Source organism: Triticum aestivum, chromosome 3D (genome assembly GCF_018294505.1).
Source record: "Triticum aestivum cultivar Chinese Spring chromosome 3D, IWGSC CS RefSeq v2.1, whole genome shotgun sequence".
NCBI classification, from domain to species: domain Eukaryota; kingdom Viridiplantae; phylum Streptophyta; class Magnoliopsida; order Poales; family Poaceae; genus Triticum; species Triticum aestivum.
The window spans coordinates 180,120,726-180,147,927 of record NC_057802.1 but is presented as its reverse complement, the minus strand read 5'-3'; positions in this window follow the sequence as shown (position 1 = coordinate 180,147,927).

Sequence of the window (27,202 nt, the reverse complement as noted above, 5' to 3'; positions counted from 1 at the left end):
TTCGATTACTAGGGAGCGAATACGCTTGACCTAGTTCTCGATCTCTTGTTTCTTGTTCTTAACCCGCCGCTGGGTCATCCCTTTATATACATAGGTTGACGCCCGATGGCTTACAGTGTCCCGGCCGGCTCATACACAACGTGTCCGGCTCAGTGACTAACTAATCTTGCCTTACAATACAAGTTATACATGTGGCGGTTCATCCCCTTGAGCCTCAAGTCACCTCTGGGTCTTGGGCCGTCAATTGGCTTGCTATGACCCGCCATCTTCATTGTGAGTCGCCAATGATATGACCCAACCCCTCCTGGGCGGTTCATACCCAATAGTTATATCCCCAACAATGGTTCTCTTTCTTTACCATGTTTCCTAGCAATGAAGTCTCTCTTATCATAACATTTATTCTTAGGTTGTGGGTTATCAAGATCGACAACGGGTTCAATCTCCACATCATTATCATTACTAGGTTGAGCATCAACATGAACATCATCATTAACATTAGCACTAGGTTCATGCTCATCACCAGATTCTGTTTCAGCATCAGAAATAGAAATATAATTTGGATTCTCAGGTGTGTCTATAACAGGTTCATTAGAAGCATACAAAGTCCTGTCAGCTTTCTTTTTCCTCCTTGAAGGACTAAGTGCATTAGTATTAATTCTTTGAGAGTCTTGCTCAATTCTCTTAGGATGGCTCTCGGGATACAAAGGTTCCTGAGTCATTTTACTACCTCTAGTCATAACCCTAATAGCATGATCATTGTTCTTACTATTTAACTCATTTAACAAATCATTCTGAGCTTTGAGAACTTGTTTTACCTGAGTTTTTACCATGGAAGCATGCTTACTAATAATCTTAATATCATTAACAGTTCTACTCATATAATCACCCAATCAGTCAAGCATATAAGCATTACGTTTCAATTGTCTACTAACATAAGCATTGAAATTTTCTTGTTCAACAATAAAGTTATCAAACTCATCCAAGCATTAACTAGCAGACTTATTATGAGGAATATCTCCTTCATCAAATCTATAGAGAGAGTTTACCTCTACTAACTGTGTCGGGTTATCAAGACCATGTATTTCTTCAATAGGTGGTAAATTCTTAACATCTTCAGCTTTAATACATTTTCTTCATAGATTTCTTTGCCTCTTGCATACTTCAGGACTGAGAAATAGAATACTTCTTTTCTTTGGAGTTGGCTTAGGAGTTGGTTCAGGAAGAGTCCAATCATTATCATTACTCAATATATTATTCAATAGCAATTCAGCTTGCTCAACAGTTCATTCCCTGAAAACACAACCAGCACAACTATCTAGGTGGTCCCTAAAAGCATCGGTTAGTCCATTATAAAAGATATCAAGTATTTCATTTTTCTTGAGAGGATGATCAGGCAAAGCATTAAGTAATTGGAGAAGCCTCCCCCAAGCTTGTGGGAGACTATGTTCTTCAATTTGCACAAATTTAAATATTTCCTATAAAGCAGCTTGTTTCTTATGAGCAGGAAAATATTTTTCAGAGAAGCAGTAAATCATATCCTGGGGACTACGCACACAACCAGGAGCAAGAGAATTAAACCATAACTTAGCATCACCCTTTAATGAGAAAGGAAACAACTTAAGAATATAGTAATAGCGATTTTTCCCCGTGAGCAAATAGGATGGCTATATCATTCAGTTTAGTAAGATGTGCCACAACAGTTTCAGATTCATAACCATGGAGGATCCGATTCAACCAAAGTAATTAACTCGGGATCGACAAAGAATTCATAATCCTTATCAGTAACAAAGATAGGTGAAGTAGCAAACTTCGGATCATATTGCATTCTAGCATTCAAATATTTTTCTTTCCACTTGCATAATAATTTCTTAAGATCATCTCTATCCTTACAAGCAAGAAAGTCCCTAGCTACCTCTCCATCCATAACATAATCCTCAGGAATAACAGGCAATTCATATCTAGGAGAGCTAGGTTTAACAGGTGTTTCAAAGTGTCCAGTTTCAATAATTTCATCAGTTTCAGAAATATCATCATCTTCAGCATACTCAAAAGTTCTAGCTCTAGCAAGATGTTCATCAAGAAATTCACCCAGTGGCACAGTTTTATCAAGCGAAGTAGTCTCATTATAAGCATCATTCTGTAACGCCCCGGATCCGATGCGCCAGGTGTCCTCCAGTTATTTGTCATTGTTGACATGTCTTTTGCTTGTGTGTTGCATCTTTGCCATGTCATCATCTGCATTTCATCTGCATGTTTTTTAAAACTTGCATCCGTTCGGGTTCCCCCGGTTCTCTCCGTTGTCCGTTCTGAGCCCACCCACACTCGCACGCGCCCGCGACACCTCTCAGTCCTTGGTTTTGTGAGCCGCTGAAAAAGTTCTCGGAATGGGATGAAAGTTGGCGTGCGGTCTTTTATAGTGTAGGTAGACCGCCTGTCAAATTTCGTCGCATTCGGAGTCCGTTTGATAGCCATACCGTCATCCGTAGCAGCACCGTTGCCGGTTTATTCGTCGGACGTTTTGGTCTCCAAAATCGTCGCCGGGCCTCTCTCTCTTCTCTCCCACAGCCCAAGGCCTCCTACACAGCCCAAGTCCAGCCCACTAACCCCCCCTCCGACCGGAACTGTTCGATTGCGATCGGAGGGCCCCGAAACCCCCCTAACCCTAGCTCCTACCTTATATATACACCCCCTTAGTCCATTTTGGGCATTCCCTAGCCTCCACCTTCCTCTAGCCTCTCCCCTCCTCGAAATCCGCACCGGCCAAACCCTACCCCGCCACTTGGCGCCGCCGCCGCCGCACCCCGGATCAATCCGGGTGTGCCACGTCGTCCCCTCACGCCCGCCAGCCACTCCCGCGCCGCCATGTGGCCTGGTCACGTCGTCCCGAGCTCCTCCCTCCGCTCCCCGCGCCACCAGGGCCCGCGGAGCCCATCTCCGGCCCTCTCCGGGCCGCGGCGGGCTCGGATCCGCCCGACCGAGCACCCGCGCCACCGCCCCGAGCGCCTGTGTGCTCCGCCGCCCGGCGTCCCCTTTGCCGCTCGCCGTTCCCCGTGCCGCCTGGTCGCCCCCGCCGCCCTTCGCCGCTCCGCCGCCTCGCCATCGTCGCCGGAGACCACGAGGCCGCGCCCCAACGCCGTTCGCCGCCTCCCGCCGACCCTCCTCACCAGATCCGGCGGCCCCAAGGCCGGATCCGCCTCCTCGTCGTGCCCACTGCCCGGATCCGGCCGGGACCGATCCGGCCCCGCCGTCCCCGAGCCCCGCCAGTCGTCCCCGTCCTTCTCCGGCGAAGTTCCGGCGAGATCCACCGCCCGCATTGACTTTTCCGCGAGGTCCAAATTCTTCACAGTCCCTAAATTTTATCATTCTGGTGCATACTTTGCTGCGTGTAATATGTCGTAATGTTCACCATGATGTCCTCTTCATTTTGTTCCATTGTGTCATGTTCATTAGAGTTCATCTTGATGGCCTAATCATCATTACAAGAGTGCTATATGATGTTGTGTGCTGGAAACTGTTATAATTTGCTCATTTGTCATTTTTGTATCTTTTTGTGTGATTTTCTTTTGAGCATGAAGTCTACATGTGTTATGAGCTACAACATGCCATATTTGCTGTGGTGCAATCCAATCTTCATGAGATGCCATTGTTGATTGTTACAAGCTTGCAAAGTAGGCTCCATGATGTTGCTGATTTCTGTGAGTCATTTCTGCAAAGTCTGTAGCTATAACATTGTGATGCCATGTATACCTGCTTCTACAAGTCATTATATGCATAATCTGGAGATGTTCACTAAGGATGTTTTGTTATAAATGCTATGCTCTATCTCTCCATGTCCTTTTTTACATTTATAGCCTGTTGTAGCTTGTTGTAATACTGTTCCAAACTTGCTAAATAATGTTGTTGTTAGCCTGTTAACATGAAGTCCAGTATTGCCCTGTGTTTTGCTAGTGATCCATGAACCCTATGACTATGCTATTGCCATATTTAACTTCATAATTATGTCATCGTACTGTTGGTCACCTTTTCATGCCATGAATTGCTCTGTGGTGAGTTGTACAAGCTCACCAACATGCCTATTTATCGTTGTTTCTGCCATGTACTGTTATTTTCACCAAGTCTGAATCTGTCATATTACTTGCTATGTTTACATGGGTGCCATCATATCTTCTATGCCTTTTTGGCTCGTGATCAGTAAGGGACCTTTGTTCCATGCAATTAGTAGATTCATGACATGCCTTTATTTTCTATGATATGTTCCTGTAGAATGTAGTTTGATAGCTCTAAACTTTGCAACCTGATGGTATTTCTGCCATGTCCAGTGATTTCTGCTAAGTCTGTGAAACTGTTATTATTTGCAATCTTGTCATGTCCTTTTGAGCATGTTCTAGTGAATTCTGGAGATAGCTCAGTGTTCATGTTTTGTTATGCTTTACCTGTACATCATGTCCATACCTTTTTTTCATGTTGAGGTGTTGTAGCATATTGTTTTGATGCTTGCTAGATGCATAGTTGCTGTTTTGGACAGCTTGTTCTTTAAACTTGTTTCATGTGTATGTGTTGAACCGTTGGTCCGTTTTGAGTGTGCTCTACATGAAACTTGCTTAGTTTTGCATGTAGCTTCATGTTACCTTGTTGCATCCGTGTTTTGAGGTGTGTGCTTGATGTTTGAATGCATTTTGCATCAATGCCATGTTTATCTTGTTTTGATCATATCTTCTAGGCCGTAGCTCCGAACTAAATGAACTTTATATGTAACTTGACTAGAATTTCGTGTAGATAATCATGGTGCTCTTTAACTTGCTGTTTAACAACTTCAACTTAATGTTTGTTCAGATCTGGACCAATTTCTAAATTTGCATATGAGGACTTACCGGAATTGTCATATGTTGTTTCCGGCCTCATTTAAACTTGCTTTGATGTGTTGCTCTTCTATGTATCATCTCTTGCCATGAGTAGCTTCATGTAGCCTTGTCATGCATCATACTTGGTTGAGCATCATGTCTTGTTTATGTGTTGTGTGTTTACCTTGTTATTTGCTTCTTTCCGGTTGTGCTTCTTCTCGATAGTTCCTGTTTCGTTGCGTTCGTGAGGATCCGTTCGACTACGCTTGGTTCATCATCGTGGCTTCATCTTCTTCATGGACTCGTTCTTCTTCCTTGCGGGATTTCAGGCAAGATGACCGTTACCCTGGATCTCACTACTATCATTGCTATGCTAGTTGCTTCGTTCTATCGCTATACTGCGCTACCTATCACTTGCTCTTCAAGCCTCCCAAATTGCCATGAACCTCTAACCTTTGTCACCCTTCCTAGCAAACCGTTGTTTGGCTATGTTACCGTTTTTGCTCAGCCCCCCTTATAGCGTTGTTAGTTGCAGGTGAAGATGAAGTTTGCTCCATGTTGGATTATGTTTATGTTGGGATATCACACTATCTCTTATTTAAATAATGCATCTATATACTTGGTAAAGGGTGGAAGGCTCGGCCTTATGCCTGGTGTTTTGTTCCACTCTTGCCGCCCTAGTTTCCATAATGCCGGTGTTATGTTCCTTGATTTTGCGTTCCTTACGCAGTTGGGTGCTATGGGAACCCCTCGACAGTTCGCTTTGAATAAAACTCCTCCAGCAAGGCCCAACCTTGGTTTTACCATTTGCCTACCTAAGCCTTTTTCCCTTGGGAGTCGCGCTCCCGAGGGTCATCTTTATTTTACCCCCCCCCCCCCCGGGCCCGTGCTCCTCTGAGTGTTGGTCCAAACTAGAGCCCTTTGCAGCGCCACCTCGGGGAAACTTGAGGCCTGGTTTTAGTTGTACGGATTGCTCATCCGGTGTGCCCTGAGAACGAGATATGTGCAGCTCCTATCGGGATTTGTCGGCACATTCGAGCGGCTTTGCTGGTCTTGTTTTACCATTGTCGAAATGTCTTGTAAACCGGGATTCCGAGAGTGATCGGGTCTTCTCGGGAGAAGGAATATCCTTTGTTGACCATGAGAGCTTATAATGGGCTAAGTTGGGACACCCCTGCAGGGTATAAACTTTCAAGAGCCATGCCCGCGGTTATGTGGCAGACGGGAATTTGTTAGTGTCCGGTTGTAGAGAACTTGACATTTGACTTAAATAAAACGCATCAACCGCGTGTGTAACCGTGATGGTCTCTTTTCGGCGGAGTCCGGGAAGTGAACACGGTTTTTGGGTTATGTTTGACGTAAGTAGGAGTTTAGGATCACTTCTTGATCATTGCTAGTTTCACGACCATTCCGTTGCTTCTCTTCTCGCTCTTATTTGCGAATGTTAGCCACCATACATGCTTAGTCGTTGTTGCAACCTCACCACCTATCCTTTCCTTACCCATTAAGCTTTGCTAGTCTTGATACCCATGGTAATGGGATTGCTGAGTCCTCGTGGCTCACAGATTACTACAACAACAGTTGCAGGTACAGGTATTGCGATGATCATGACGCGAGAGCGATGTTACTTGTTTTGGAGTTCTTCTTCTGCTTCTCTTTGATCAGGGGATAGGTTCCAGGTCGGCAGCCTGGGCTAGCAGGGTGGATGTCGTTTGAGTTTCTGTTTGTGTTTCATCCGTAGTCGGATGTTGATCTTATGTATGATGTATTGATGTATTCTTGGGGAGTTTGTGCCTTCTGTATGTTTCCCCATCTATTATGTAATGTTGATGTAATGATATCCACCTTGCAAAAGCGTTTCAATATGCGGGTCTATCCTTGGTGGGACCTTCGAGTTCCTCTCGGATAGGGTCGCATATTGGGTGTGACACATTCATAGTAGAAGTAGCATCATCAATAACATGCGACATATCGGAATCAATAGCAGGTGTAGGTGTCGCAAGCTTACTCAAAATAGAAGGTGAATCAAGTGCAGAGCTAGATGGAAGTTCCTTACCTCCCCTCGTAGTAGAGGGAAAAATCTTGGTTCTGGTATCTTTCAGATTCCTCATAGTGATCAATAGATATAAATCCCAAGTGACTCGGAGAATAGAGCTATGCTCCCCGGCAATGGCGCTAGAAAAAGGTCTTGATAACCCACAAGTATAGGGGATTGCAACAGTTTTTGAGGGTAGAGTATTCAACCCAAATTTATTGATTCGACACAAGGCGAGCCAAAAAATATTCTCAAGTATTAGCAGCTGAGTTGTCAATTCAACCACACCTGGGAGACTTAATATCTGTAGCAAAGTTTTTAGTAGCAAAGTAATATGGAAGTAACGGTAACGGTGGCAAAAGTAACAGTAGCAGTTTTGTAGTGATTGTAACAACAGCAACAATGAAAGTAACTTAGCAAAGATCAATATGTGAAAAGCTCATAGGCAATGGATCGGTAATGATAGTTATGTCGGATGATATTCATCATGTAGCAGTCATAACCTAGGGTGACACAGAACTAGCTCCAATTCATCAATATAATGTAGGCATGTATTCCTTATATAGTCATACGTGCTTATGGAAAAGAACTTGCATGACATCTTTTGTCCTACCCTCCCGTGGCAGCGGGGTCTTAATGGAAACTAAGGGATATTAAGGCCTCCTTCTAATAGAGAACCGGACCAAAGCATTAGCACTTAGTGAATACATGAACTCCTCAAACTATGGTAATCACCAGAAAGAATCCCAATTATTGTCACCATGGGGTATGCAGATCATAACTCATAATAGGTGTCCACAACTTGCAAGATAGGATCAAGAACACAAATATATTCATGAAAACATAATAGGTTCAGATATGAAATCATGGCACTCGGGCCCTAGTGACAAGCATTAAGCATAGCAAAGTCATAGCAACATCAATCTCAGAACACAGTGGAAATTAGGGATCAAACCCTAACAAAACTAACTCGGTTACATGATAAATCTCATCCAACCCATCACTGTCCAGCAAACCTATGATGGAATTACTCATGCACGGCGGTGAGCATCATGAAATTGGTGATGGAGGAAGGTTGGTGATGATGATGGCGACGAATCCCCCTCTCCGGAGCCCCGAACGGACTCCAGATCAGCCCTCCTGATGAAGAACAGGAGGCAGCGGCGGCTCCATATCGTAAAACGCAATGAATCCTTCTCTCTGATTTTTTTCTCTCCGGATGTGAATATATAGCATTGGAATTAGGGTCGGAGGAGGTCCAGGGGGCCACAAGCCACCTAGGTGCACCCCAGGGGGCTCCCCCAGGCTTGTGGCCAATGGTGGACCCCCTCTGGTTGATTCTTTCGCCAATATTTTTTACATATTACAAAAATATTATCCGTAAATTTTCAGGTCATTCCGAGAACTTTTATTTCTGCACAGAAATAACACCAAGGCAATTCTGCTGAAAACAACGTCAGTTCGGGTTAGTTCCATTCAAATCATGCAAATTAGAGTCCAAACCAAGGGCAAAAGAGTTCGGAAAAGTAGGTACGATGGAGATGTATCAATCAGCAGATTGGAGATGATGTCGTGATTGATTTCTTGTCAAGGATCCGGAGTTGGCGCGCTAGGATGTGTCCCAGCCAGAGTCCCTTCGGAGTGGATTTAATCACCGTTGTCGTTGTTCCACTGCTCTAAGTCATTTCGCTGCGACGATTTGTTCCGCTGCTAGCATAGAACTACCTGAGCAGGCGTAGTGTCACCGTGCGGACGAGCCTTTGTGATATCAAAACCCTTGTACCTTGAGTATTTGTAATAAAGTGTTGATTTGTTCTATGCCAAGCAGTGTCGTATTACAGAAGACTTGATCTCTGGGCTGGAATACGGGGTGTTCCGGTCTCTCTGAGCTGGGGTGCCACATGTTGATTGACATGGCACCCTTCGTTGGGTCAGGAATCAATGTCTTCAACTCCTCTGATGTCGCCTTCTTCACCGCAACATCTGACTCTTTCTGCATGTCTGCCATGCTGCTGAAGTTCGAGCAGACTTCCATGGTGTTCTCGAACTTGAGTGGGGTCACTGAGCGAGCACCCGAGAAAGAAATCCCTCCATCCAATGCCCCAAGGGAAGGGGTTGGGGATGAGGTTGGAGTTGCTGCTAGAGTTCATGGCGATGGATAGGAGGAAGAGTGAGAGTCAGAGAGATAACTGAGTGAGATGGTGGGTAAGTAGTGACCGTGAGGATGGGTAAATAAAGGGGATATGGATGATAGGTTTTAATGGCGATCGACCTAGGAATTTTGTGCTCTTCATAATGCGTGATCTTCGTAATACAGATCGACACAGAGAACAAGGGCAAGGAGGTGGTGCCGCCCATGGAGAAGGGAAAGGAGGTGGTGCCACCCATGGAGGTTGTGTCAACCACGCCTGAGGAGGTGGCCACGGATGACGACGTGGTGTCGGAGGAGCCCCCTAGCGGGGAGCACCAGAACTAAGGGCACTACCATGAGGAGGGTGGTCCAACCCACTTCTGCAATGTGTGCATCCTGAGTGCATCCTGATGCCCTAGACTTCAGCAAGCACTTTTCGTCCGTGCCGCGAGAGGTGAAACTGAGGACGAACATCGGCTGCTCATGAAGGGTCACTATCCGGCTGATGGACGACAGGGTGACCCTCGATCAAGGTTGGACCCCCTTCGCCGCCGTCCATCAAATCAAGATCGGCTACATGGTGACGTTCAAGATGCTGAGACCCGCCACGCTCAAGGTCATCATCTTCGATGACGACGTCATTGAAGTGGTGATAAGTGCGGGAAGCATGACGACGATAATGAAGTGGTGACCAAGTGTGGGAAGCAAGACGACGCCTTCACCGTAAACGTCTAGGACAACCCTTCTTATGCTCCAGCTGGTTTAGTTTCATATCGTACTGCTTTGCTTTTGAACTGATATGTTTAAGTGTGGCATTGTATTTAAAATTGCAGCTTGCTATGATTTACTACTATCTTCTGTTGCGTGTCTATGGATTATTCTTCACGCCGATGTGTGCTGGTAACCTCACCACCTCGCCAAAGAGATTACCAGACAACATGTGTTGCATGGAACCAAGCACCATGCCTTGCGTTTGCGCCTAAACAAGCAAGCAACCAAGCAAGCTACTATTCTTTACACCCCATGCAGGCTAGATGGTATGCATGCAACTAAGGGCGTGTTTGGTACCTGCATCAATTTTGGGCACTTTGCATACTTGTCCCAGCTGGGCCTGGCTAAGCATATGCAGGCAAAAAACCAACATTTGCATGTTGATTGGTTGCCTGCATTGCATCAAGGCCCAGATGGCTGCAAATTGTTTGGTGGCCTGTGTTTGTGCTTTAGGTGTGAGCAGATGCAAAGCACAGCTGTTTGGTGATACGTCTCCAACGTATCTATAATTTATGAAGTATTCATGCTATTATATTATCTGTTTTGGATGTTTATGGGCTTTACTAAACACTTTTATCTTATTTTTGGGACTAACCTATTAACCGGAGGCCCAGCCCATATTGCTGTTTTCTTGCCTATTTCAGTGTTCCGAAGAAAAGGAATATCAAACGGAGTCCAAACAGAATGAAACCTTCGGGAGAGTTATTTTTGGAATGTAAGCAATCCAGGAGACTTGGAGTAGACGTCAGGGAAGCTTCAAGGAAGCCACGAGGCAGAGAGGCGCGCCCTACCCCCCTAGGCGCGCCCCCACCCTCGTGGGCCCCTCATGGCTCCCTTGACCGACTTCTTACGCCTATATATATCCATATACACTAAAAACATCGAGGAACAGAATAGATTGGGAGTTCCGCCGCCGCAAGCCCCTGTAGCCACCAAAAACCAATCGGGACCCTGTTCCGGCACCCTGCCGGAGGGGGGATCCCTCACCGGTGGCCATCTTCATCATCCCGGCGCTCTCCATGACGAGGAAGGAGTAGTTCACCCTCGGGGCTGAGGGTATGTACCAGTAGCTATGTGTTTGATCTCTCTCTCTCTCTCGTGTTCTTGATGTGGCACGACCTTGATGTATCGCGAGCTTTGCTATTATAGTTGGATCTTATGATGTCTCTCCACCTCTACTCTCTTGTAATGGATTGAGTTTTCCCTTTGAAGTTATATTATCGGATTGAGTCTTTAAGGATTTGAGAACACTTGATGAATGTCCTGCATGTGCTTATCTGTGGTGACAATGGGATATTCACGTGATCTACTTGATGTATGTTTTGGTGATCAACTTGCGGGTTCCATAACATTGTGAACTTATGCATAGGGGTTGGCACACGTTTTCGTCTTGACTCTCCGGTAGAAACTTTGGGGAACTCTTTGAAGTTCTTTGTGTTGGTTGAATAGATGAATCTGAGATTGTGTGATGCATATCGTATAATCATACCCACGGATACTTGAGGTGGCATTGGCGTATCTAGGCGTTATTAGGGTTTTCGTTGATATGTGTCTTAAGGTGTTATTCTAGTACGAACTCTTGAATAGATCGATCCGAAAGAATAAATTTGATGTGGTTTCGTACCCTACAATAATCTCTTCGTTTCTTCTCTGCTATTAGTGACTTTGGAGTGACTCTTTGTTGCATGTTGAGGGATAGTTATATGATCCAACTATGTTATTATTGTTGAGAGAACTTGCACTAGTGAAAGTATGAACCCTAGGCCTTGTTTCCTAGCATTGCAATACCATTTGTGCTCACTTTTATCATTAGTTACCTTGCTGTTTTTATATTTTCAGATTACAAAAACCTATATCTACCATCCATATTGCACTTGTATCACCATCTCTTCGCCGAACTAGTGCACCTATACAATTTACCATTGTATTGGGTGTGTTGGGGACACAAGAGACTCTTTGTTATTTGGTTGTAGGGTTGTTTGAGAGAGACCATCTTCATCCTACACCTCCCACGGATTGATAAACCTTAGGTCATCCACTTGAGGGAAATTTGCTACTGTCCTACAAACCTCTGCACTTGGAGGCCCAACAACGTCTACAAGAAGAAGGTTCCGTAGTAGACATCAAGCTCTTTTCTGGCGCCGTTGCCGGGGAGGTGAGTGCTTGAAGGTATATCTTTAGATCTTGCAATCGAATCTTTTTGTTTCTTGTTTTATCACTAGTTTAGTCTATAAAAGAAAACTAAAAAAATGGAATTAAGGTTGCCTCATATGCTTCATCTTTTTAATGTCTTTCGTGAAAATGATGGGAAGGAAAATTGTGCTCAATTGCTAGAAGAAGAATGCATTAGAATGTTTGGCACTAAATCTCTGAATGATGAGCATGATTGCAATGTTGTTAGTATGAACTCTTTGAATATCCATAGTACTAATGATGATTGCACTAGTCATGATGAAAATATCTCTTATAAGCATGTCGATTTTTGTGGAGTGCATAGAGTTTGCAAGTACACACCAAATAGGGAAGATAGATTTTGCAAGAGGCATAAGTATTTAGAAACTAAATGGTTGCAAGAAAGGCTAGATGCCTGTGTTGAAAATTTAAACTTTCTTAGCCGCACTTGTGAACTTTGCAATGAACGTGGTCATTTAAGTCTCCAATGCAAATTGTTTCATGATCGAATCGTGTCCAAGAATTGTGATGACTTGATTTCCCTTGCATATCATAATGAACTTAGTTTCCTTTTGGGTTATGAAGAAATTAAACGTATAACTAAGGATCTTCCAGAGTTTGTCCTTGATAAAGTTCTTGATTTTGATCTAGAAGAAAATTGTATGTATTGTGCGGTGAATTGCATTGAAAATCCTTATATTTCCAATTACATAAAGACAAGAATACAATAGAAGATGAAGAGAATACTAATGAAAGGGAAGAGACTTCCCAATATCCTCCTGTTATTCCTTATGATGAATCAGGGAACAAGGAGGAGCTTTCTATTCAACCAATCTCATTAATAAGGAGCTCAAAAGAGAGGGTTAAACCCACACATTATGTGAAGAAGAAAAAGAAAAGACGGAGAAGTAAAGGTAGAAAGGTATCCCTCCCGAATGATGTTGCTCCTATTACTCATTGCGATAATAATAATTGCTATACTATTGGTGCTATCCATACTATTAATGATGAGAGTGATTATGCTTATGATATGAAAAGCGCCAAGCTTGGGGATGCTATGTTTGATGAGAATGAAATGTTTGAGAATATATTTTCTGCAATTAATGTTTGTCCCAAGCTTGGGGATGCTATGTTTAATGAAGATGATATTTTTAGCCTCCCAAGTTTTGATGAGCAAATTTATTATGATGATAGCATGCCTCCTATTTATGATGATTATTGTGATGACACTTATGCTATAAAGAGTAGTGATGATTATATTTATAAAACTTGTCATGATTATGATTACCATTTTTCTGAACATTACTCTTTTAATATGGAAACAATTTATAGTATTTGAGTTTCTTATGATACTCCCACTATTCCGAATGAGGAGAATTTTGCTTATGTGGAGAGTAATAAAAATTCTATGCAAGTAGATCATGAAAAGAATGCTTTATGTGCTGATTATATGGTTGAATTCATTCATGATGCTACTGAAAATTATTATGAGAGAGGATCATATGCTTCTACATATTGCAATAATATCAAGTTTCCTCTCTATGTGCTTAAAGTTTTAAAGTTATGCTTGTTTTGCCTTCCTATGCTAGTTGATTATTGTTCTCATAAGTTGTTTGCTCACAAAATCCCTATGCATAGGAAGTGGGTTAGACTTAAATGTGCTAGTCATATTCTTCATGATGCTCTCATTATGTTTCAATTCTTATCTTTTATGTGAGCATCATTGAAATCATCATGCCTAGCTAGAGGCGTTAAACGTTAGCGCTTGTTGGGAGGCAACCCAACTTTATATTTGTTTCTTGCTTTTTGTTCCTGTTTAGTAATAAATAAACCATATAGCCTCTGGTTAGATGTGTTTTTATGTTTTAATTAGTGTTGGTGACAAGTCAGACCTATAGGATCTTCTTGGATGATAATTATTTGATCTTGCTGAAAAAGACAGAAACTTTATGCTCACGAAAACAATTGTTAAAAATCACCAGAAAGTGATAAAATACTGATTCCAATTGCAGTAGATCAATAATCAAATTATCTAGGTCGTAATATTTTGGAAGAATTTTTGGAGTTCTAGAAGTATACGTTTGATACAGATTACTACAGACTTTTCTGTTTTTGACAGATTCTGTTTTCTATGTGTTGTTTGCTTATTTTGATGAATATATGTGTAGTATCGGAGGGTATGAACCATAGAGAAGTTGGAATACAGTAGATATTACACCAATATGAATTTAGAATGAGTTCTCAACAGTACCTAAGTGGTGATTTATTTTCTTATACTAACGGAGCTTACGAGTTTTCTGTTGAGTTTTGTGTTGTGAAGTTTTCAAGTTTTGGGTAAAGATTCGATGGACTATGGAATAAGGAGTGGCAACAGCCTAAGATTGGGGATGCCCAAGGCACCCCAAGGTAATATTCAAGGACAACCAAGAGCCTAAGCTTGGGGATGCCCCGGATGGCATCCCCTCTTTCGTCTTCGTTCATCGGTAACTTTACTTGGAGCTATATTTTTATTCACCACATGATATGTGTTTTGCTTGGAGCGTCATTTTATTTTGTTAGTATTTGCTTGCTGTTATTTAGAATAATGTTTTGCATCTCTAGTTTCAATAAAAATGTCAAGGATAGCCTTTACCATGCTTATTTTGCAAGTATGCATGTTGCTGTTTCAAAACAGAAAGTTTACCGCTGTTGCAAAAATTCCCTAGAAAAGTCAGAATATGATAAAATGTTGAAACTTTTTGCATATTGAGCTCTGATAAATTTTCTACAGTGTGGTAGAATTTCATAATGTTTGGAGTTAGGGAAGTATGATGAATCTTGCATTCTTTACACACTGTACTGTTTTGGCAGATTGCTATTATGTTTGCATTGTTTGCATATGTTTGCTTGTTCAATGATTCTATTTGAGGATAGGAGTATTAAATATGCAGAGGCATTTAGTATGCAATGTTGAATAATAATTTTAGTGATTTGTTACAGTAGAAAATGATAAGGTTTTTGCATTGGTTTATACTAACTTATCTCACGAGTTCTTGTTGAGTTTGGTGTGGATGAAGCTTTTGAGATTTAGGAAACCGTGATATGAGAGGAATTAAGGAGACACAAAAGTTCAAGCTTGGGGATGCCCAAGGCACCCCAAGATAACATTTCAAGAAGTCTCAAGCATCTAAGCTTGGGGATGCCCCAGTAGGCATCCCACCTTTCTTCTTCAACAATTATCGGTTAGTATCGGTTGAGCCTAAGTTTTTGCTTCTTCACATGATGAGTGATATCCTTGAAATGTCGTTTTATTTTGTTTTGCTTGCTGTTTGAATAATATCCCAAGATCTGAAATTCTTAAGGAGAGAGAGTCTTCACATAGCTACATAATTATTTAACTACTCTTTGATCTTCACTTATATCTTTTTGGAGTAGTTTGTCATTTACTCGTGTGCTTCACTTATATCCTATCAGTAAATGGTTGAATGATTTGAATGTCATAAATCTGAAATTATATATGTTTCATATGCCTTTCCCATGGGGAGTAATGACTTCACATATAAGAAGTAGAGGTGGTAAATTTTTGAAGGTTAGCAAACATTGTATTGGTCACTTGAACAATTCATGAAAGAATATTGAAGGAAGAGAGATTTCACATATAAATATACTATCTTGGACATCTTCTATGATTGTGAGCCCCATTAATTATTTTCAAACCTGAGAAAATTAGTTGAAGTTGGACAAGGAAGACAACATAATGAGTTATGCTTGGGTATATTTGTATAAAAGTTATATTGTTATGGATCCTCTAACATGTGGTGCTTGCTATTTAGAATCCTTTGATAGCCAAAATATCTATACTAAGCGGGAATACTGCTTGTGCATCCAAATTCCTTGAACCAAGTTTATTCCATGAGTGTCCACCATATCTACCTATATGCGGTATTTACCTGCCGTTGCAAGTAAATTTGCATGTGCCAAACTCTAAACCTTCAAATAATAATCTGTTTTGTATGCCCAAATCGCCCATGTAGCGACTACGGGCTGTCAGTATCTTCCATGCTAGGTGGACAACATAATGAGTCATGCTTGGGTATATTTGTATAAAAGTTATATTGTTATGGATCCTCTAACATGTGGTGCTTGCTATTTAGAATCCTTTGCTAGCCAAAATATCTGTACTAAGCGGGAATACTGCTTGTGCATCCAAATTCCTTGAACCAAGTTTCTTCCATGATTGTCCACCATATCTACCTATATGCGGTATTTACCTGCCGTTGCAAGTAAATTTGCATGTGCCAAACTCTGAACCTTCAAATAATAATCTGTTTTGTATGCCCAAATCGCTCATGTAGCGACTAGGGGTTGTTAGTATCTTCCGTGCTAGGTGGGCTATTCTCACGATGAGTGGACTCCGCTCATCATTCATGAGAAAATGGCTGGTAACTGGGATGCCCAGCCCTATGATCAAAAGATCAAAAATAAATTCGCAAATAATTTAAACAAACTCCCCCAGGATTGTTGAAATTTGGACGGCACCCGTTGTTTCGGACAAGCTGTTGTAACGCCCAGATAATTATGCAACAGTAATCATGCTAATGGTGCCATGTCATCTATTTTTACTGTTATTAAGCTCGTGTTGATTCAAAGTCGGTTCCAGATTCAAATTTTAAATAAGTAAAAAATGGGGAAAGGGCAAAGTAAATAAAAGAAAAGGAGAAGCCAAAAAAAGAAAAAGAAAAGGGGAGAGGCCCCCGTCCCTCGCTAGGCCTCGGCCCAAGTAACCCCCAGGCCGACCCACACGGCCCCCTCACCCCCTGCATAACCCCCCCCACCCCCTGTTGACCAGTCAAACATTGACTGGTCAATTAGGACCCCCTGGCCCACCTGTCAGTCACTGTGTACACTGTGTTGGGTACATCTAGCGTTTTAATATTTATTTTTGAATTAATAATAGTTTCAGAATATTGTTTAAGTCTTTGAAAATCATAGAAATTAAATCGTAGCTCAGATCGAAAAACTTTCTACATGAAAGTTGCTCAGGAAGACGAGACGAATCCAAACACGCGGTCCGTACATCTTTCACAGGCATGTATCATAGCGAACATGGAACTTTCTCCCTCCGTTTTGACTGTCCAAAAATGCCTAACTTCGGGAAAACTTTCCCGGATGTCCCCCCCCCTCATCGGTATGGTATAGCACCGCGTTAGAACATGTCTAGCTCTGTCTGTTGTCCTATTATGCTCTTGCTTGCTATGTATTTACTGTTTCTTCCCCCTCTTCTCTCAAGTAGACCCCGAGACCGATGTCGATGTCCCTGTGATCGACTACGTCACCGACGACCCCTTCTTCCCTTTCAGCGGAGCTTCCAGGCAAAACCCCCCTTTGATCATCCCGATGTCGCCCATTCCATTCTCTCATGCTTGCATTAGATTTTGCTACTGTTATTGTTTGCTCCTATTCTGATGCATAGCCTACTTTTGTAACCTTCTTATTGTTACCTACCTGCTTATCCTAAACTGTTTAGTATAGGTTGGTTAGTGATCCATCAGTGACCCCACCTTGTCCTTGTTGTCCCTGCTTCATCATCGACGACTCGATCAATGTGATCGACGACCAGAGCCCGACACCTCACATCACATCACGCCCCTTTTGTTGCTCGACTCTGCAGATCTACTATCAAGTGTTGAGGGTGATCCCTCATAACGCACTCCTGATGATAATTCTATAGTGTAGCTATTCAGTCGTGGTCATCGAGGGTGATTTCCTCTTTCACCATTCCCGATACGGCTCTGTCGTGCAACATCTCAAGTGTGAACCTCGAGGGTGGTCCCTCTTACGTTCACCTTGATGATTCACTGAGTGGAATCCACCGGGGGTAATTCCTCGGGTTTTCCCCTTGATGTCTGGACACACGGTTACCTTGACTTTACTTGAGACCCTTGGGAAAGTCGGGCGGGCCCGGAGAGCACCCGCAAGATTGTTACGAGGCACGGCCGGGCCGGCAGGCCACCCCCGAGTGGGCTGGGCTAGCCCTTGCCGTATTTCCTCGAGACGGGGCAACGGGGTCACATTATCGTGAGTCTCTGCTTGTCTCCGCAAGCTAATAATACACTATGGTTTGGGTATTTGTTCTGAGTTGGCCTTTGGCCTTTACGCACTAACCACCACGCGAGAATAGTTATGGGCCTCGACGACGTAGTATCAGCCGAAGATTTGTCAGACGTCCAGTTCAGCATTGCGGCACGGCTGGGCCGGCACCATCCATGTAGAGGTGGAGCCTGGACCCGCCCTGCTCGCAACGACCCGGAGTGCAACGGGCGATGGCCCAGGCCCCGAAGTGCTTAGGATGTTGACCGGCGGGGACCTCTCTGCTGAGCCTAGGTAGGGCTACGACGTGTTGATCTTCCGAGGCCGGGCATTGACCCCAGAAAGGTGTGTCCGGCCAGAGTGATCGAGCGTGTTGGAAAACGTGGTGCACCCCTGCAGGGAAGATATATATTTGAATACCGTGTCCACGGTAATGGACGTTCAGACTTGTATCCGGATCTTATATAACTAGAAATGGATACTTGAGATATGTGATGGATATGTGGCTCCGAGATTGCTTTCTCGTAGGGAATCGAGGAAAGATCTCTGGGCGTTAATGCTACAACATGTTTGTTAAATATAAACTGCTATTCTTTACTCTTCTACATGCTGCAAGATGCTTGGAGCTGCTTGAAGATGCTAGTCTTCGATAGGCTAGGCCTTCCCCCCCTATTCTGGCATTCTGCAGTTCAGTCCACAGATACAGCCCTTCCATTTGATACCAATGCATACTTAGTATAGATCTGATGCTTGCGAGTACTTTGGATGAGTACTCACGGTTGCTTTGCTACCCCCTTTTCCCCTTTATTCCTTCTTTTCGGTTGTTGCAACCAGATGGTGGATCCCTGGAGCCAGATGCCACCGCCGACGGATACTACTACATGGAGACCGCCGACGACTAGGAGTAGTTAGGAGGTCCCAGGCAGGAGGCCTTGCCTCTTTGATCGTTGCTTCTTTTGTGCTTGCCTTCTTAAGGCAGTCTTGTCTAACTTATGTCTGTACTCAGATATTGTTGCTTCCGCAGACTCTTGTGTATCGAGTTTGTATTCGAGCCCTCGAGGCCCCTGGCTTGTAATATGAAGCTTGTATTATTTTAATTTGTGTCTAGAGTTGTGTTGTGACATCTTCCCGTGAGTCCCTGATCTTGATCGTACACGTTTGTGTGTATGATTAGTGTACGGTCGAATCGGGGGTGTCACAGCCGTTGAGTGTGATTGTTGGTGGAGGGGGAGTAAAATCTTTACCTTTCTGTTTGGGAACCGCCTATAAAGTATGTAGTATGGAAGATATTGGGAACTCTTGGTCGTTATGTTGACAATGAAAGCATACCTCTCAAAATTATTTTCATCTCTGTTTTAGCTTCGAGCTCTGGCACCTCTGCAAATCCCTGCTTCCCTCTGCGAAGGGCCTATCTTTTACTTTTATGCAAGAGTCAGTAGTATTCCTTCTCATTCCGACCTACTTTTTAGTGGGCAAGCATCATGTGGTGGAGAAAGATCTAAGCATATATGGCCATTCAAATATAATTGATCATGAATTATTATTGTTGACAATTATCTATATGATAAATAAGTTGGGAGGCGAAACATTAAGCCCCTATCTTTCTCTGTGTTCGATGGATGCAATTTGTTCTCAAAATATGCTTTGAGTGGTAGCAATCATGGAAGACTATATGATAGTTGAGTATGTGGGATTTGCTAAATCAAAGCTCTTACATAGACCCTTCCTGAAAATAAGATGAATTGCAATTGTTTGATGACTGAGAACTGTTTGTTAGTTTTCAAGAAAGTTTATGATCTATACTTTAACATGTGAATAGCGTGTTACTTGATCATGAAAAGTTTTATGAGTTGAGCTACTGTTATGACATATAATGATGCTAGAAAAAGTGATTGGAAATATCATTGATCAAACTTATGCACTTGCTAGCATTCACACTTCATAAATTATTTCTTTTATCAATTACCTACTCGTGGACGAGCAGTAATTAACCTTGGGGATGTTGATACGTCTCCAACGTATCTATAATTTATGAAGTATTCATGCTATTATATTATCTGTTTTGGATGTTTATGGGCTTTACAAAACACTTCTATATTATTTTTGGGACTAACCTATTAACCGGAGGCCCAGCCCACATTGCTGTTTTCTTGCCTATTTCAGTGTTTCAAAGAAAAGGAATATCAAACGGAGTCCAAACGGAATGAAACCTTCAGGAAAGTTATTTTTGGAACGGAAGCAATCCAGGAGACTTGGAGTAGACGTCAGGGAAGCTTCTAGGAAGCCACGAGGCAGGGAGGCACGCCCTACCCCCCTAGGCGCGCCCCCACCCTCATGGACCCCTCGTGGCTCCCCGGACCGACTTCTTTCGCCTATATATGTCCATATACCCTAAAACATCGAGGAACACAATAGATCGGGAGTTCCGCCGCCGCAAGCCTCTGTAGCCACCAAAAACCAATCGGGACCCTGTTCCGGCACCCTGCCGGAGGGGGGATCCATCACCGGTGGCCATCTTCATCATCCCGACGCTCTCCATGACAAGGAGGGAGTAGTTCACCCTCGGGGCTGAGGGTATGTACCAGTAGCTATGTGTTTGATCTCTCTATCTCGTGTTCTTGATGTGGCACGATCTTGATGTATCGCGAGCTTTGCTATTATAGTTGGATCTTATGATGTTTCTCCACCTCTACTCTCTTGTAATGGATTGAGTTTTCCCTTTGAAGTTATCTTATCGGATTGAGTCTTTAAGGATTTGGGAACACTTGATGTATGTCCTGCATGTGCTTATCTGTGGTGACAATGGGATATTCACGTTATCTACTTGGTGTATGTTTTGGTGATCAACTTGCGGGTTCCGTAACATTGTGAACTTATCCATAGGGGTTGGCACACGTTTTCGTCTTGACTATACGGTAGAAACTTTGGGGCACTCTTTGAAGTTCTTTGTGTTGGTTGAATAGCTGAATCTGAGATTGTGTGATGCATATCGTATAATCATACCCACGGATACTTGAGGTGACATTGGAGTATCTAGGCGACATTAGGGTTTTGGTTGATATGTGTCTTAAGGTGTTATTCTAGTACGAACTCTTGAATAGATCGATCCGAAAGAATAACTTTGAGGTGGTTTCGTCCCCTACAATAATCTCTTCTTTTCTTCTCCGCTATTAGTGACTTTGGAGTGACTCTTTGTTGCATGTTGAGGGATAGTTATATGATCCAACTATGTTATTATTGTTGAGAGAACTTGCACGAGTGAAAGTATGAACCCCAGGCCTTGTTTCCTAGCATTGCAATACAGTTTGTGCTCACTTTTATCATTAGTTACCTTGCTGTTTTTATATTTTCAGATTACAAAAACCTATATCTACCATCCATATTGCACTTGTATCACCATCTCTTCGCCGAACTAGTGCACCTATACAATTTACCATTGTATTGGGTGTGTTGGGGACACAAGAGACTCTTTGTTATTTGGTTGCAGGGTTGTTTGAGAGAGACCATCTTCATCCTACACCTCCCACGGATTGATAAACCTTAGGTCATCCACTTGAGGGAAATTTGCTACTGTCCTACAAACCTCTGCACTTGGAGGCCCAACAACGTCTACAAGAAGAAGGTTGCGTAGTAGACATCAAGCTCTTTTCTAGCGCTGTTGCCGGGGAGGTGAGTGCTTGAAGGTATATCTTTAGATCTTGCAATCGAATCTTTTTATTTCTTGTTTTATCACTAGTTTAGTCTATAAAAGAAAACTAAAAATGGAATTAAGGTTGCCTCATATGCTTCATCTTTTTAATGCCTTTCATGAAAATGATGGGAAGGAAAATTGTGCTCAATTGCTAGAAGAAGAATGCATTAGAATGTTTGGCACTAAATCTCTGAATGATGAGCATGATTGCAATGTTGTTAGTATGAACTCTTTGAATATCCATAGTACTAATGATGATTGCACTAGTCATGATGAAAATACCTCTTATAAGCATGTCGATTTTTCTGGAGTGCATAGAGTTTGCAAGTACACACCAAATAGGGAAGATAGATTTTGCAAGAGGCATAAGTATTTAGAAACTAAATGGTTGCAAGAAAGGATAGATGTTTGTGTTGAGAATTTAAACTTTCTTAGCCGCACTTGTGAACTTTGCAATGAACGTGGTCATTTAAGTCTCCAATGCAAATTCTTTGATGATCGAATCGTGTCCAAGAATTGTGATGACTTGATTTCCCTAGCATATCATAATGAACTTAGTTTGCTTTTGGGTTGTGAAGAAATGAAACGTATAACTAAGGATCTTCCAGAATTTGTCCTTCATAAAGTTCTTGATTTTGATCTAGAAGAAAATTTTATGTATTGTGCGGTGAATTGCATTGAAAATACTTATATTTCCAATTACATAAAGACAAGAAAACAAATAGAAGATGAAGAGAATACTAATGAAAGGGAAGATACTTCCCAATATCCTCCTATTATTTCTTATGATGAATCAGGGAATGAGGAGGAGCTTTCTATTCAACCAATCTCATTAATAAGGAGCTCAAAAGAGAGGGTTAAACCCACACATGATGTGAAGAAGAAAAAGAAAAGACGGAGAAGTAAAGATAGAAAGGTATCCCTCCCGAATGATGTTGCTCCTATTACTCATTGCGATAATGATAATTGCTATACTATTGGTGCTATCCATACTATTAATGATGAGAGTGATTATGCTTATGATATGAAAAGGCCCAAGCTTGGGGATGCTATGTTTGATGAGAATGACATGTTTGAGAATATATTTGCTGCAATTAATGTTTGTCCCAAGCTTGGGGATGCTATGTTTAATGAAGATGATATTTTTAGCCTCCCAAGTTTTGATGAGCAAATTTATTATGATGATAGCATGCCTCCTATTTATGATGATTATTGTGATGACACTTATGCTATAAAGAGTAGTGATTATTATATTTATAAAACTTGTCATGATTATGATTACCATTTTTCTGAACATTACTCTTTTAATATGGAAACAATTTATAGTATTCGAGTTTCTTATGATACTCCCACTATTCCGAATGAGAAGAATTTTGCTTATGTGGAGAGTAATAAAAATTCTATGCAAGTAGATCATGAAAAGAATGCTTTATGTGATTGTTATATGGTTGAATTCATTCATGATGCTACTGAAAATTATTATGAGAGAGGATCATATGCTTCTACATATTGGAATAATATCAAGTTTCCTCTCTATGTGCTTATAGTTTTAAAGTTATGCTTGTTTTGCCTTCCTATGCTAGTTGATTATTGTTCTCATAAGTTGTTTGCTCACAAAATCCCTATGCATAGGAAGTGTGTTAGACTTAAATGTGCTAGTCATATTCTTCATGATGCTCTCTTTATGTTTCAATTCTTATCTTTTATGTGAGCATCATTGAAATCATCATGCCTAACTAGAGGCAACCCAACTTTATATTTGTTCCTTGCTTTTTGTTCCTGTTTAGTAATAAATAAACCATCTAGCCTCTGGTTAGATGTGGTTTTATGTTTTAATTAGTGTTTGTGACAAGTCAGACCTATAGGATCTTCTTGGATGATAATTATTTGATCTTGCTGAAAAAGACAGAAACTTTCTGCTCACGAAAACAATTGTTAAAAATCACCAGAAAGTGGTAAAATACTGATTCCAATTGCAGTAGATCAATAATCAAATTATCTAGGTCTTACTATTTTGGAAGAATTTTAGGAGTTCTTGAAGTATACGTTTGATACATATTACTACAGACTGTTCTGTTTTTGACAGATTCTAATTTCTATGTGTTGTTTGCTTATTTTGATGAATCTATGAGTAGTATCGGAGGGTATGAACCATAGAGAAGTTGGAATACAGTAGATATTACACCAATATGAATTTAGAATGAGTTCGCAGCAGTACCTAAGTGGTGATTTATTTTTCTTATACTAACGGAGGTTACGAGTTCTGTTGAGTTTTGTGTGGTGAAGTTTTCAAGTTTTGGGTAAAGATTCGATGGACTATGGAATAAGGAGTGGAAAGATCCTAAGCTTGGGGATGCCCAAGGCACCCCAAGGTAACATTAAAGGACAACCAAGAGCCTAATCTTGGGGATGCCCCGGATGGAATCCCCTCTTTCGTCTTCGTTCATCGGTAACTTTACTTGGAGCTATATTTTTATTCACCACATGATATGTGTTTTGCTTGGAGCGTCATTTTATTTTGTTAGTATTTGCTTGCTGTTATTTAGAATAATGTTTTGCATCTCTAGTTTAATAAAAATGTCAAGGATAGCTTTTGCCATGCTTATTTTGCAAGTATACATGTTGTTGTTTCAAAACAGAAAGTTTACCGCTGTTCCAAAAATTCCCTAGAAAAGTCAAAATGTGATAAAATGTTAAAACTTTTTTGCATAATAAGCTCTGATAAATTTTCTACAGTTTAGTAGAATTTCATAATGTTTGGAGTTAGGGAAGTATGATGAATCTTGAATTCTTTACAGACTGTACTGTTTTGGCATATTGCTGTTATGTTTGCATTGTTTGCGTATGTTTGTTTGTTTAATGATTCTATTTGAGGATAGGAGTATTAAATATGCAGAGGCATTTAGTATGCAATGTTGAATAATAATTTTAGTGATTTGTTACAGTAGAAAATGATAAGGTTTTTGCATTGGTTTATACTAACTTATCTCACGAGTTCTTGTTGAGTTTGGTGTGGATGAAGCTTTCAAGATTTAGGAAACCGTGATATGAGAGGAATTAAGGAGACACAAAAAATCAAGCTTGGGGATGCCCAAGGCACCCCAAGATAATATTTCAAGAAGTCTCAAGCATCTAAGCTTGGGGATGCCCCGGTAGGCATCCCACCTTTCTTCTTCAACAATTATCGGTTCTTATCGGTTGAGCCTAAGTTTTTGCTTCTTCACATGATGAGTGCTATCCTTGAAATGTAGTTTTATTTTGTTTTGCTTGCTGTTTGAATAATATCCCAAGATCTGGAATTCTTAAATGAGAGAGAGTCTTCACATAGCTACATAATTATTTAACTACTCATTGATCTTCACTTATATCTTTTTGGAGTAGTTTGTCATTTACTCGTGTGCTTCACTTATATCCTATGAGTAAATGGTTGAATGATTTGAATATCATAAATCTGAAATTATATATGTTTCATATGCCTTTCCCATGGGGAGTAATGACTTCACATATAAGAAGTAGAGGTGGTAAATTTATTGAAGGTTAGCAAACATTGTATTGGTCACTTGAACAATTCATGAAAGAATATTGAAGGAAGAGAGATTTCACATATAAATATACTATCTTGGACATCTTCTATGATTGTGAGCCCCATTAATTATTTTCAAACCTGAGCAAATTAGTTGAAGTTGGACAAGGAAGACAACATAATGAGTTATGCTTGGGTATATTTGTATAGAAGTTATATTGTTATGGATCCTCTAACATGTGGTGCTTGCTATTTAGAATCCTTTGCTAGCCAAAATATCTGTACTAAGCGGGAATACTGCTTGTGCATCCAAATTCCTTGAACCAAGTTTCTTCCATGATTGTCCACCATATCTACCTATATGCGGTATTTACCTACCGTTCCAAGTAAATTTGCATGTGCCAAACTCTGAACCTTCAAATAATAATCTGTTTTGTATGCCCAAATCGCTCATGTAGCGACTAGGGGTTGTTAGTATCTTCCGTGCTAGGTGGGCTATTCTCACGATGAGTGGACTCCGCTCATCATTCATGAGAAAATGGTTGGTAACTGGGATGCCCAGTCCTATGATCAAAAGATCAAAAATAAATTCGCAAATAATTTGAACAAACTCCCCCAGGATTGTTGAAAGTTGGACGGCACCCGTTGTTTTGGACAAGCCATTGTAACGCCTGGATAATTATGCAACAGTAATCATGCTAATGGTGCCATGTCATCTATTTTTACTGTTATTAAGCTCGCGTTGATTCAAAGTCGGTTCCAGATTCAAATTTTAAATAAGTAAAAAATGGGGAAAGGGCAAAGTAAATAAAAGAAAAGGAGAAGCCAAAAAAAGAAAAAGAAAAGGGGAGAGGCCCCCGTCCCTCGCTAGGCCTCGGCCCAGGTAACCCCCAGGCCGACCCACACGGCCCCCTCACCCCCTGCATAACCCCCCACCCCCTATTGACCAGTCAAACGTTGACTGGTCAACTAGGACCCCCTGGCCCATCTGTTAGTCACTGTGTACACTATGTTGGGTACATCTAGCATTTTAATATTTATTTTCGAATTAATAATAGTTTCAGAATATTGTTTAAGTCTTTGAAAAATCATAGAAATTAAATTGTAGCTCGGATCGAAAAACTTTCTACATGAAAGTTGCTCAGGAAGCCGAGACGAATCCAAACATGCGGTCCGTTCATCTGTCACACACCCGTATCATAGCGTACATGGAACTTTCCCCCTCCGTTTCGACTGTCCAAAATGCCTAACTTCGGAAAACTTTCCCAGATGTTTTCCCCCCTTCATCGGTATCGTATAGCACCGCGTTAGAACACGTCTAGCTCTGCCTGTTGTCCTATTATGCTCTTGCTTGCTATGTATTTACTGTTTCTTCCCCCTCTTCTCTCCGGTAGACCCCAAGATTGATGTTGATGTCCCTGTGATCGACTACGTCACCGACGACCCCTTCTTCCCTTTCAGCGGAGCTTCCAGGAAAGCCCCCCTTTGATCATCCCGATATCGCCCATTCCATTCTCTCATGCTTGCATTAGCTTTTGCTACTGTTATTGTTTGCTCCTATTCTGATGCATAGCCTGCTTTTGTAACCTGGTTATTCTTACCTACCTGCTTATCCTAAACTGTTTAGTATAGGTTGGTTAGTGATCCATCAGTGACCCCCACCTTGTCCTTGTTGCCCCTGCTTCATCATCGATGACTCGATCAACGTGATCGACGACTAGAGCCCGACACCTCACATCACATCACGCCCCTTTTGTTGCTCGACTCTACAGAGCTACTATCGAGTGCCGAGGGTGATCTCCCGAGGCCGGGCATTGACCCTAGAAAGGTGTGTCCGGCCAGAGTGGTCGAGTGTGTTGGAAAACGTGGTGCACCCCTGCAGGGAAGATATATATTTGAATACCGTGTCCACGGTAATGGACGTTCAGACTTGTATCCGGATCTTATATAACTAGAAATGGATACTTGA